Raw genomic sequence first — 12,057 nt, forward strand, 5'->3', positions numbered from 1 at the left:
TCTGTAGAGTAAATCCATACTTGGTCACTAAGATCAGAATTAGATCTCTTGAATGAGTTACTGAAGATTTATGCTAATATATATGAAAAATCAGAATCCAAAGATCAGAATATGAGTGTCTATTCACAAATGCAGGTTGATTATGCGCATACACACATTACGTCTTACATGTTAATCACTGAAGGTATCACTGTGTGCAATGTACTGTTCCACAGGACAGCAAATGTCTATATTCCATCACAAAGATGCTCCAGATGAAAACACAGTAATTATATTTCAGGTTTTCTGAGTTCACCCCACATCATAGATAAGCATGACAGCATACCTAGATATACTTTCTCCATCGTGCATGGACACTGGTGACATGGCCTACCTCAGGAGCTGCTGTTCTGGGAAGTGAAAGAGTCTGGAAGACTCTTTCAGCTCTGCTATTATTATTATTATTATTATTATTATTATTATTATTATTATTTATTTTATTTTATTTTATTTTATTTTATTTTATTTTATTTTATTTTATTTTATTTTTAAGATCCATTCCCTTAAATATGGATCAGGAATCTCCCATCTCACTTCACTTACAGTAGCGTCTTCACTACAACCAGTAACCCAGTTGAGTAACTGATTCCCAGCAACAACAAAGTGAACAAAGTGTTGCCAGTTTTCTTTCTTTGAGGCCAATTGTTTGGTTCTTTAATGGAAGGTATTTAAAATTGACTACAAATTCTGGGCAATCAGGCCTTACTCTCAGAAGCTCTTTCATCCACCATTCATGTTCATCAAGAATTTTTTAATTTCTTGAAAAGATTTCAGGGGAGCATTTTTAGGAGAAAAATATAACTACTTCTACACTTACTTTTATTCATTAAGCCACCAGTACACAAGAGGCATCCTGGCTCTACCAAACATGTAAACCAGAACTTTTCAGAGCTTGGGGTTTACAGGTTTTCTAACAAGTCTCCTGCAATTCTAAACCAGCTTTTCTAAACTTCCATTTTGATCACTCTGCATGAGAAGTTTCCAAATCCTTTACATCTGTGAACTCCTAAAAATGTTCAGATGGAAATGTGGCCCCCTGGGGTCACAAATTTCAGTCTACAGATGGGATGCTTTTCTTTTTCCAAGTTATTTTCCATGGGCTTGAAAAACCTAATCCTTAGATCGACAGGGTTCCATGGACCACAGCTTGAAAACCTCCAAAGTAATTCACATAAAGATTACTCTCTCCTGGCATGCAGGAACAGGTGGTGCTCTGCAGAAGAAGTAAGCTCAGTAAATTACATTCTCACTGTAAAACTGTATAAATGATGCACAGGGTCATAAAAAACTTCAGGACCACAAATCCATGGAAAAGGCAACAGAGATCAAACGTGTGCCAATTAACAGACTTTAATGTCTCAGCCTTGCAGTTATTCCTACAGGAAACTGAAGGATCAGGATTTCCTTGGCACCTGCGTACATCATTGTATGGAGTCCTCAGAGAGGAAAAGGTTATTTCCATGAAAGAATATCACATAGGAATATTTTTACAAATGTGATGTCCGTGCAGTGGAAATTTAGGAATGCCTAGAACTGGCTCAAAAGGCAACAAAATGGGAAATTCCAGAAGAAAAATGTCCCTTCTCTACTGAAAATTTCAAATTTCAACTATTTAAAAGGTGCTGATCTTGACCATCTCTATGGTTGCTTGAAAATAAAGATTTCCTTAGAGATCTAAAATTTCAGAGGCCATGACATATGAGAGAGAGAAAGAGAGAAAGAAAGAGAAAGAGAGAAAGAGAGAAAGAGAGAAAGAGAGAAAGAGAGACAGCGAGAAAGAAAGAAAGACAGAGAAAGACAGAGAGAAAGAAAGAGAGAAAGAAAGAGAGACAGCAAGCAAATAAGCCTGTTATCCTACCCTGCTTGTCAGTGATGAGCCAGATGAGCCTGACAGGAGAAAAGTAATAAACTAGTGATGTCCAAAAGGTCCAAAAAGCACACCTGAAACTAGCAGAAATTCCCATTTCTCAAAACTCAATAGTATCACCTTCTGGTTGGATTACCTAGGTTCTAACTCACAGCTCAGAAAACCATCAGCTGGATGACATGGAGCAAGCCACTTATCCTTCCTGTGCCACAGCTCCCCACCCAAGTCCCCAAGATGACACCAGCCTCTCCAGGAAGGTGTGGGAAGGATAAGCACAGGATGACTTTTGAGGTCCTCAGAGCCTACAGTTAATGGGGTCATGAAAGTTAGATTCATATACTGGCCCAGTTGCTTCAAAATATCGTGGTATATATTCTGCATCCCCACATTTTCCTCTCTCCTGCATTCCCTCACAGCCTAACCCCACACTTAACCACATCTTGCTTCCCAAGAACAGGTCCTCCCGTGAGCACTCAAGCCTGTCTTGGGGTGGTTCTCATGGCTCCTTCTCAAAGAACCCTCACAACTCTGGGGCTTCCCCATTCATCGCTCAAGGTTGTCACATGTCTGAAGGAAAAGCCAACGTGTCTGGGCTACAAATGACATCTAACAGCTCTGAAAGCTTTCTCGGGTTTCCTCCATCCCTGTTCATTATTTGGAACACGTTGTTTGTTCCCTTTCAGAATTAACCTATGTTAATCTGTCGGTCATCTCCCATCCTGTCCTGTGTCGTATCTCCGTTCCAACATTTCCTTTAATCAATATTCCCTCCAGACACACTAAGTGCAGTTCTTATTTATAAATAAATCGGCTGCTTTCACCCAGGAGATCTGACATTCAGACAAAATAAACATCCCTTTTCATCTAAATAATTTAAGGGATCTGCATCCCTTATCAAAGACTAATACATCAGGCACTGCCAACAAGACACCTTCATTGTTCTTCAGCGCATATTTAAAGTACATTCTCTGCTTGGCAGAAGTACTCTGCCGAGAGCCATGGAGACTCAAAGATCTCTCCACAGAGCTGTTGCACTATAAACAATACCAGCACAAGACTCCCAGGACAGAAGTAGCTGTTGTGATCATCTGCCCCAACCTGCAGCCCAACAAAAAGGCAAAATCACCCAGAATACTCATGACCAGCCAGTGTCTCATAACTGAGCTCATGTAAAACTTCCGAGAAAAACTTAAGACTCCACTCATCTTCAGATAAATTTTGAATTATCCTCCCTGATAAACTTACATTTTTCATTTAACCAGGAATTTATGCCTTCAGCTTCCAAATATTACATCTTCTCAGTGAGAGATGCCTTTTTTCTCAAAAATCTCTTTAGCATTTCAACTCTGAGCAAGTCACCTCTGACCTCTTTTCGGAAAAAAAAAAAAAAGTTTAAGCTTGAGGCAGGTTTTTCTCACTTGTATTTCTGTACAAGCTGTCTTTGGAATAGTGTTTCTAAATGCTGGATATCAGAGTGAGAACAAACTCCACCTACACAGACACTCCCCACAGAGCTTTTCTGATGTCTTTGCCCCTTTCCTGCAAATGTCACCTCCAGGGCACAGCTCTTTGATCCTCCGTCCCTTTCTCCAGTTGTGGATGGACACCAGCTCTGCACGACTGCTGCGTCAGGGGAAGCTGAGATCTGCAACAGTGTCTGAAGCCAAACTTTGATGCTGGTGCACTGAGGATAAGAAACAAAGCCAGAACTTATGACCCAAACAGCAGACTTTAGATCCAAACTTTGCAGGCTGGATTGATGTCCATGGCCTGATCTTTAGAGTGAGGTTTCCAGGAAGGAGAACCCATTAGTGCTGATCAGAGCTGTTTTCTGTACACAGTGCTACTAGGGAGGAAAAATGAAACCATTTCTCCTTTTAGATGCTGGTATCCAGGATAATACCTCTTACTTACACAAACAACTTACAAAGCGCTGGGAAAATCTTCCTGTCTCCTCATTGCTCCCCCTGCCTGGGTGCACCACACCTGCCATAACAGTATTGAAAAAGATAACCACAAAACAGTATCCGGTCTTCAACAACAAGCAATATAAGTGTTGAGGAAGGTAGTACCAATAACTTCAGAAGAAACTTCAGGAGACATTAATGGAATGAGCTGCACAGAAAGAAAGCTTTTTCTTCATACCTACTACATAATTTGCTGAAGCCCTGGAGTGACAGGGTTTATGTTCTTCCAGAATTACAGGGCTCAAGGTAAGTACCTTCCAGAGACAGAACAGCTGAACTAGACAAGTGAGAAAATTTTGCTGCATCTTCAGCTCCCTAGACATCCTGTCCCACTTGAGGCCTTTTACTTCATATTTCTTTCACCAAAACTGAAGCTCTCCCAAGCAATGTCTTGGAAGCAGAGACAGGAGAACAAATCACCCCACTAGATGCAACTTGCATCCTTCTCTCTGCTAGAAACTGGGGCCAGAGAGTGGCTGATGATCCTGACATGTGGAAATGTGGCTTTTTATGAAATTACCTGCTGTTAATTAAGAGGGAGACCTTCCTTCATGACCAGGCAGTGCAAGGACTGTACAACTAATTTCAGTCCATTACTGTTAGTGAAAGAGAACTGTTGCCATCTAAACTAATAAGGGAATTTTTCACTGTGTCATTTATATAGTAGAAGGAATTGTAAAATAGCTCCATGACAGATAGCTGTACTACTGGAGTTTCCTTAGTTTGTCATTGCACACAAAAGGATCTCAGCCACCATAAAATTAAATTTCTCCACATTGCAGTTGTTCAGCAATGAGACAAACCAAATTTTCTGCTAATTGAATGTGCTGAGCTACTTATATATTCATAGCGAGCTGGTGCTTTCAGCATCATCGCGCTCCGGCTCTGTGGGAGATTTCCAAACAGCAGCATCAAAGGAGCAGAGCCGGTGTGGGGCTGGCACAGCCACCGAATCATCCACAGAGCCTTTGGCACGGGCTGGGAGCCCAAGGTGCAACCTTGGTGGTGGTAGGGGCATGGGTCTCCTTCCCCTCCTTGGGAAGCACAGATGTGCTCTCCAGCCCCAGCCTGTTCTCTGGGGCATGTTTTCTGGAGACTGCTCTTACTGCTTTGCAGAAATAGGACTAGATGGCCCAAGACAACCTCTGATTCCTCCAGTTCACCAGTGGCTTAAGCTTACTTTTTCCTATCCCATTACCCTCCTGCACTTCAGAGTGTAACTCTTCAGAAACCAGTAACAGACTTGGAGGTTTCTAAACACAATTCCCTATTACCTAGCACCAAAAATTGTCCTGTTTCAAGGTAAAACACATTTCATGAATCCCTGTGCTCTGGTTTCCTTGCTGCAGTGGGGACACTCTCTGGGTTGATGTGAGCATCCTGCAGAGCACCAGGGTCCTCTCCCACCAGTCAGAGTCATGAAGCAAACGCCCCCTAAATGCCAAATCTGAGTCTCTGTCTGCATGCTTGATTAGCTTTTCCAATGTTTGTTAGCCTCTGATATTAATCCCAGACATCCTCGCTTTGTAATCCTATCCCTCTCCCTGAGTCCTGTGACCTACATTTGTCCAGGTTTCCTAGATCTGCATTCTCCTAAAGGGCTGCTATAACACTTGCTGTCTTCAGCCAGACCCCAGTGAGATATCAGTGAGATATCAGTGCTCTGGTCCTGTTTCATTCCAGGCTATCCTGGTTTGTTTATCAGTGAATTACCCTTGCAGACATGTCTCTCAAAAGCAGAAAACATGACACCTTTCATCTCTTCCATTACACAAGAACTAGGAGATAATAAACAGAGTAAAACAGAGACATAAGAAATACAGCCAGCTTGTAGCTATACAGGAATTTGTATACTGCTGGCAGACAGGTGACCAGGATCACACAACTGCATTCTGCAAATCTATTTCATATTCACCCTTGTCAAATTTGCCACGTCAGTATAAGTTCCAAAACTTCTTAATATGCCACTTACAGCCTCAGCTACTAGAATTATCCTGTTTAAAAATTTCTGACTTTCATTTTCTTAAAGTACTTTTCTCATCTCCATGGTTGCATAGAGCAGCTTGAAGCAAACATACGTTCAACTCAAAATAACATATGTTTAAAATACCCTTATAATTTCAATCCTCTTATGATCTCTGAGTAATAGATTTGATATTTTTTAAAACTTGCATTTGACCAGATGGGATTTTATATGTGCATCTGTGAATCTGATATATGTGTGTGTACATACATGTGCACATGCCCATCTTTTAGACAAAATTTATCCAAAAGGACATAGAAGAAAATGAAGAAAAAACCTAGCAGTGATTTCAAGGATTAATTTGGGAAGACAGCCATCCCACTTCTATATATTGCATTGTTAAGAATAGAAGCATTTTACAAATGCCTGAAAGGCCCATAAAAACAGGTTGCTAAGAAAGCATGTGCTGTCAGAAACAAGCAGAGCAATCTCCAGTTGATTTACTATGTGAGGAATGAAAAAGCCAGGGTTAAAGGCTGTTAGGGGCCAAAGCATGAGGTTTCTATCCTTTAACAACTATTTTGGACAGAATGTTTGAGCTAGGTATCTACAGGTACTAAGGTGTCTAAACTTGTCCTGATGTCAAATTCCCCAGAAAGATTAATATTGCTGTGGATCTACCTCTACCCTGTGCATATCGAGAGAACAAGTACCGATACAATGCAGTTCCAGTTTGCCTCTTCTGTTTCTTTCTGGAAGCTATACTTAGTCAATGGGTCCCCTGTAGATGTTGAGTTCATCAGAATGGAAAATGTGGGTCATTTATTAATGATGGAATTGATTGTATGCACAATATTTCAGGGAAGTGCATTCGGACATTTTGCAGCCCTCCGTATCAAGGTCAGTTTTATTCTTAATATACAACAGTGAGTTCTGCTGGGATTTGCGTGGGCTGCCACAACGGCTCTGTTCACCCTGGTCATGCATTAATCCACTGATTAGTCACAACATTTTCTTTCCACTGCATACCTTTGCTATTATCTTTTATACTTCCTGTATTTCAGGAGTATTATGGGAATCTTTTATTAACACATATACACAGGGATGAGATTTAATCTCTTTAATTTATTATCTATTGTATTTCTAGTAAACCTTTCTTTGTAATATCCAGGTAGCACCCTGATGGTAAATCTCCTCTGCTGAAAGACATTACAGAACTGCAAATTATTCTTTATTAAATGTTTTATTTTATTACCAAAACTCTTCAAATGTCCTTAATATATTTTTCAAGCAGTTTTCATTTGGCAGTGAAATGACTGATCCCTGCAAAGCTTTTGTCTTAGTGCTTAACCAAGTGAAATCTGTATTCACTCCCACGTACAGAATGTCCAATGGTTTCCAATTACAGAGATTATCCACGTTTTCACTGGTTGCTGTGGAGAGGGCCACTGAAACGCATTTGATTGTCTAGGAATTGAACATGTCCGAAGGACCTCATGAAGAATGGCTGAGTCTTGCAAAAAGGGTTCAAGCTTTGGCCAAGATCTCACCTAGCACAGCTTTCCATGGAGGAAGCTGCATCTTCCAAAGGTAAACAGCAAATGAAGCAAGGAGTTTTGCAGAAAGTCACACATTACTTGAGCAGTGAAAGGTGAGCCACCAAAGCCAGTGGGGTCTTTTGGCTCCAAAATACCAAAGGCAGCTTTACTCACTGCAAGCCTGGCTCAGTATGAAGCTTTTCTCCAGGTTGTAAAGCAATGCCCAGGAGGGCCTCCAGCTGCAGAAGTACAACTTCACTATGGTCTGACCTACTATGAGGTGTTATACTGTGCATGCCCACAGCTGTTTGTGGTGTGCAACTCCTCAAGCCCAGTTTTTACAGACCCATCTTAGAAGCCCTTTGAAAACTGGAGCCAGAGCCAAGCTGCAAGCCTACTAATTGATGAGTTGTTCCCCAGAGAAAAACTGCTAAGAGAAATTATCTGTGGGGAAAGACCACCCCAGATGTAAGAGTATCAGCTAGGCTCAGCATATTTCTTATCCCATCTGATGATTCTGACTGTCACTTTGCCATAGTGCAGTATATTACCGATGTGTTTCTGTAAAGGAAGCTGAAAAATACTGGCATTATTCTATGCTGTTCTTGGATAGTGGAGTGGAATTGTCTACCAAACTGCCCAGATCTTTTAGTTGTATATAGCACCATTTAGCAAACCTAAGGATTAACCACCTCACAAAGCCTCCTGTATCAATGTCTCTAGTTTTAATACACTTTTTGGGCCAGGATTTTTTTTTTTTTAATATTTGGCCAGTATTTATCACATGATACCTGCACTGCCAGATCAAGTCTCTCTAGCCTCTTCGACCTTCAGTTTTCTAGATGAACTGTTTATTTATTAGCCAACATCATCATTTGTCCTAGATCTTCTACCACTTTCATAAGTCACATATTTTATTTTTAAGTGGTAAAAATATATTAAATGACTCTTATGAGGCCTACATGGAGCCAGGCATTTACAGGATGTAAACCCAGGAGTTCTAGGTCTCGTTCTGTGGCTTAAGCTCTGAGACCACAGCAGACAAACCCAAAGGACTCCTCTGCCATCAGCCTCCTCATGAAGCTGGCAGCTGTTCTATGATGCCACATTTTTAGCAAGTTTTCTTGCTGGTGTGCTGTCCTTGAGGTTTCAGAAAGAGAGCTTAGGCAACACACTGAGTGAAGGGCTCATCTGTTGGCTCCCAGGGGCATCCGTACGGTCCCTGCTTCTCTGCATGTCCCCGCAAGCAGTGAGCAAGAGCAAGCTGCCAACACTGTGCCTACGAAATTCAGCAACAAGCCTCACTTCCAAGTGATGCAACCACTTCTAAAATGTCAGAACAACCCAGGAAATTAGCTTTTGGATGAAGAATAACTGCTGAGGTTGAACCCCTACAGGAGTAGGTCACTCCAGAGACATGGCCCAGAGACTTTCTCCTTTTTCCCTAGGAAGCTCATACCCCACACAGGTCATAGCACCAAGAAGCACTGGGGTCCAGCAGGACTCCCTGCTGAGGGCAATGAGCAGAAAGCCTTGATTCCTCACTTGTGCTTTTTCACCCCCCATCGTCCTCTCCTCTTAGATGAGGATCTAAGAAAACATTCATTCCCGGGAGAGGATTCACCAAGGAGACTGGGGCATACTAAGGAGACCTTTGCTTTCCCCCATTTTTAAGCTCTGGTCTCCCACTTCTTTTCTATGCCCTGACACCCCTGGTACTCCCCACTGCAGCACCGCGGTTTCAGTCCAGCCATACCCCACCAGCAAGCAGGGAAGTGGGAGACCGGTACCCGTCATGGGAAGTATAAGGTCAAATTGCAGGTCCAGCCCTGCAATGTGTCCTGGCATAAGGAGATGCAGGCATGAATGAGTGATGGCAATTGAACACCCCTTTTCCCATCAGGGCTCTGTCTGCTGGTTGTCCCTTGCAAGCCAGGCTACTGCAGCAATCCCTTACAGGCTGTAGCTGCAGCCCAAAGCGACCGTGACACACAGGCACCAGCTGGTGAGAAGCATAGCTGTCTGCCCACTCCATGAATTGGGCAGCCCTGAGCACACCAGAGCTGGGAATAGGGCCCCTCCCCTGCCACCACTCTGAAATGGAGGTCCTTGCTTTCCAGAAAATCCACAGATGAAGCCCTGGCTGTATCAGTGCCTGCATTTCCCCCTGTGAAACACACTGTGCACCCACCAGGGCTCTGCTGCCCTAGGACGGTGCAGACCCCAAGGCCCCCGACAACCCGTGGGAGCTGGGGAGAGGGGGTCATCCAGCCACAGGGCCAGGTGGGGATTGAACCCCGAGAGAAGACCAGCTCCCCTGGATGGCTTTCCCCTGTGTGAAAAACCTCGTCCCTGAAAAGTGTCACTTACAATCCAAACACGGTCTCTGTCTTTTCTCCTTTCTCCTCACCAGAAAAGCCCTGCTTTTAACAAAGCTTTGAAAAGAGAGAGAGAAAAGGGCTGGACATGTCAAAGGCTACTATTATTACTGCCTTTATGTGAGAGGCACAGAGAAAGGTGGCTGTTTAAATTTCTCAGACAGACAGACAACGATAGGTAGCAGATGGATGGACAGGCTCCCGCTGGGAACAGACAATGAATTTCATTTTCTTACAGCACTGTCTACTGCAGAACAGGGATGATACTGCAGTACGTGTGCCAAGTTCCCTTCACTGGAATGGATCCTGCACAAACCGGACTCTCGCACAAAGCATAGCTCTACTAAACAGGAGAGAAAAAGGGCTGACTTACAGCTTTTGTCTTCAAAATCCATTCACAGTAAAAATCTAACAGGAAAAGGAAGACTGTCCCACTTTTTGCAGCGCCAGGAGATGCTTCGAAATAACCGGTCCCTCAAGACACTTCATGGGTTTGTACAGAAATTGCTTTTCTCATTACTGAAGCACAAGCTCTCATTGAGAGAAAGTTAGCGAGCACCGAGCAGTGCACGCAGCCGCAGCTTACGGCTGACAGTGCAGGAGGCATCACCCGAAAGGGGACCCCCCCCCGCGGCTCCCTTCCCCAACCTCCCCTCCCAGTGCAGGGGCTGGGGTTCCCACAGCCGATCCCAGTCCTCTTAGCTGGGGAGAGCTGACGAGAAGCACCGAGGCTGCAGCTCTCCCGTTTGCCAGCGATCCCCTCGCTGTCACAGCGGCCATCCCCCGCTGTCCCCTTCCTCCCTGCACAGCCACATCCACCCACCTGCAGTCAAGGTGAGATGTGAGACACAGGGAAAGGGGGGCGGGAGGAGGTTTGCTTGAGTCATCCCAGGGACTGCGAGGCCTTTTAAATGATATTGCCAGTTTGAAAATGGGTTTAGAGCCTTTCAATGGTAAATTTTAGTCTAAGCACGCTGCTCTCGCTCTCTCTGAAATAATGCATGAACATACACATAAATATCTCCAGGCTGCAGCCAACCCCATCCGTCCCCATCCCGGAGCTCTCTGTCAGCTCCAATATCCTGGCATGCAGCCTAAGACCTTTCAAGTGACGCATTTGGGAATGATCAGTTGCTTTACTATAAGAAAAATAATTCCCTGGGCTGGGGGAGACAACTCAGCAATGAAGACTAACACAACCCACCTTTGCCTGCATTTCAGCTTCAGGTTGTTTCCTGAATGAAATACTTGCAGAGTACAGAGATGATGAGTGCTCCTGACCAGTGCCTGGTCTGGAAAGCACATCATCCTCATCATGGCCAGCTAGACTGTCCTGCTGAGGCCCTGCCTTCTCACATAAAAGCCCTTAAAACACTAGGTTTTCTTTCCCATGCATTTTGTGGTGTTAGGATTCAAATCACCTGTCTCACCTCAAACCTGAGAATCAAATCCATCTCCCACTGTGGTCCCTGCAATGCCACTGACTGCCCCCAGCACTTGGAGGCATCCTAAGTTTCAGTACTCAGGACCAGCTAAGTATCAGCTCTGTGATTCTCAGGGTACTCCCTGCCATTTAAAAAATTAAAAAAGAAAAGAAAAAAGGAGAGCACTGTCCTCAATGTAGACAATGTAACTCCTTCAGCTCTGGAAAGTATTTTAATAATAAGGCAACTGATTCTAATAAACCCGGAAGTGCAAAAGTGTGTAAGGCTGAAGGCAAGATGTGGGAAGGTACAGAGGTGAGGGAATAAACATGTAGCCCCACCTGAACTCTTTTGCCCCACCTGTTCCAAGCATGACACTTCTGATTGATCTCTCTGTTTCTCACAAGAGTTCCAGCCCTTCCCATCAAGCCCCCAGATCCACACACATTGCTGTATTTGAAATCTGCGTGCCAGCCATCTCACCTGGCCAGCCTGGCAATGGGAGCTCTTACTCATCATTCACATTGGTGAAGTTAACAGGATGCTTTCTATAGAGAGTACTTACAGGGGGTGAGCAAATCTGAAATTGGAGATGCAGTTACAACACCGTCATCCCACATTATGAGACACTAGAGATTGAGAATTCACTTGAAAATCTTCTACCTCGTCACAGTGATCTCTGAGCAGCCCAAAGCTGAACCCTGAGCTCTGGGCTTGCCCTGTTTGCTGGGAGAATGGTGCAGGTCTCTGCTTCGTGCGCTCAGCTTCCTGTAGACACATTGCAGGGTACACCTGCAGAGACAGTCTTAGCTAGGATGGATCTGGTGACTCACCACTGTGAGATACTCTGCTCCAGTGAGGACTTACACACACCACAGTTT

At 43.9% G+C, this 12,057-nt stretch overlaps 1 long non-coding RNA gene across 1 annotated transcript in view; it reads right to left on the reverse strand.

Annotated features, from left to right (window-relative positions):
* The window catches only part of LOC142603013 (uncharacterized), a 117,257-nt gene extending 106,938 nt beyond the window's left edge, over positions 1-10,319 (reverse strand). The window contains exon 1 of the long non-coding RNA XR_012836884.1: positions 10,126-10,319. This is a non-coding gene — a long non-coding RNA (uncharacterized LOC142603013). The remainder of the gene's footprint in view (positions 1-10,125) is intronic.
* Positions 10,320-12,057: the final 1,738 nt, after the last annotated feature.

The sequence above is a fragment of the Balearica regulorum genome, chromosome 9, assembly GCF_011004875.1.
Source record: "Balearica regulorum gibbericeps isolate bBalReg1 chromosome 9, bBalReg1.pri, whole genome shotgun sequence".
NCBI lineage: Eukaryota > Metazoa > Chordata > Aves > Gruiformes > Gruidae > Balearica > Balearica regulorum.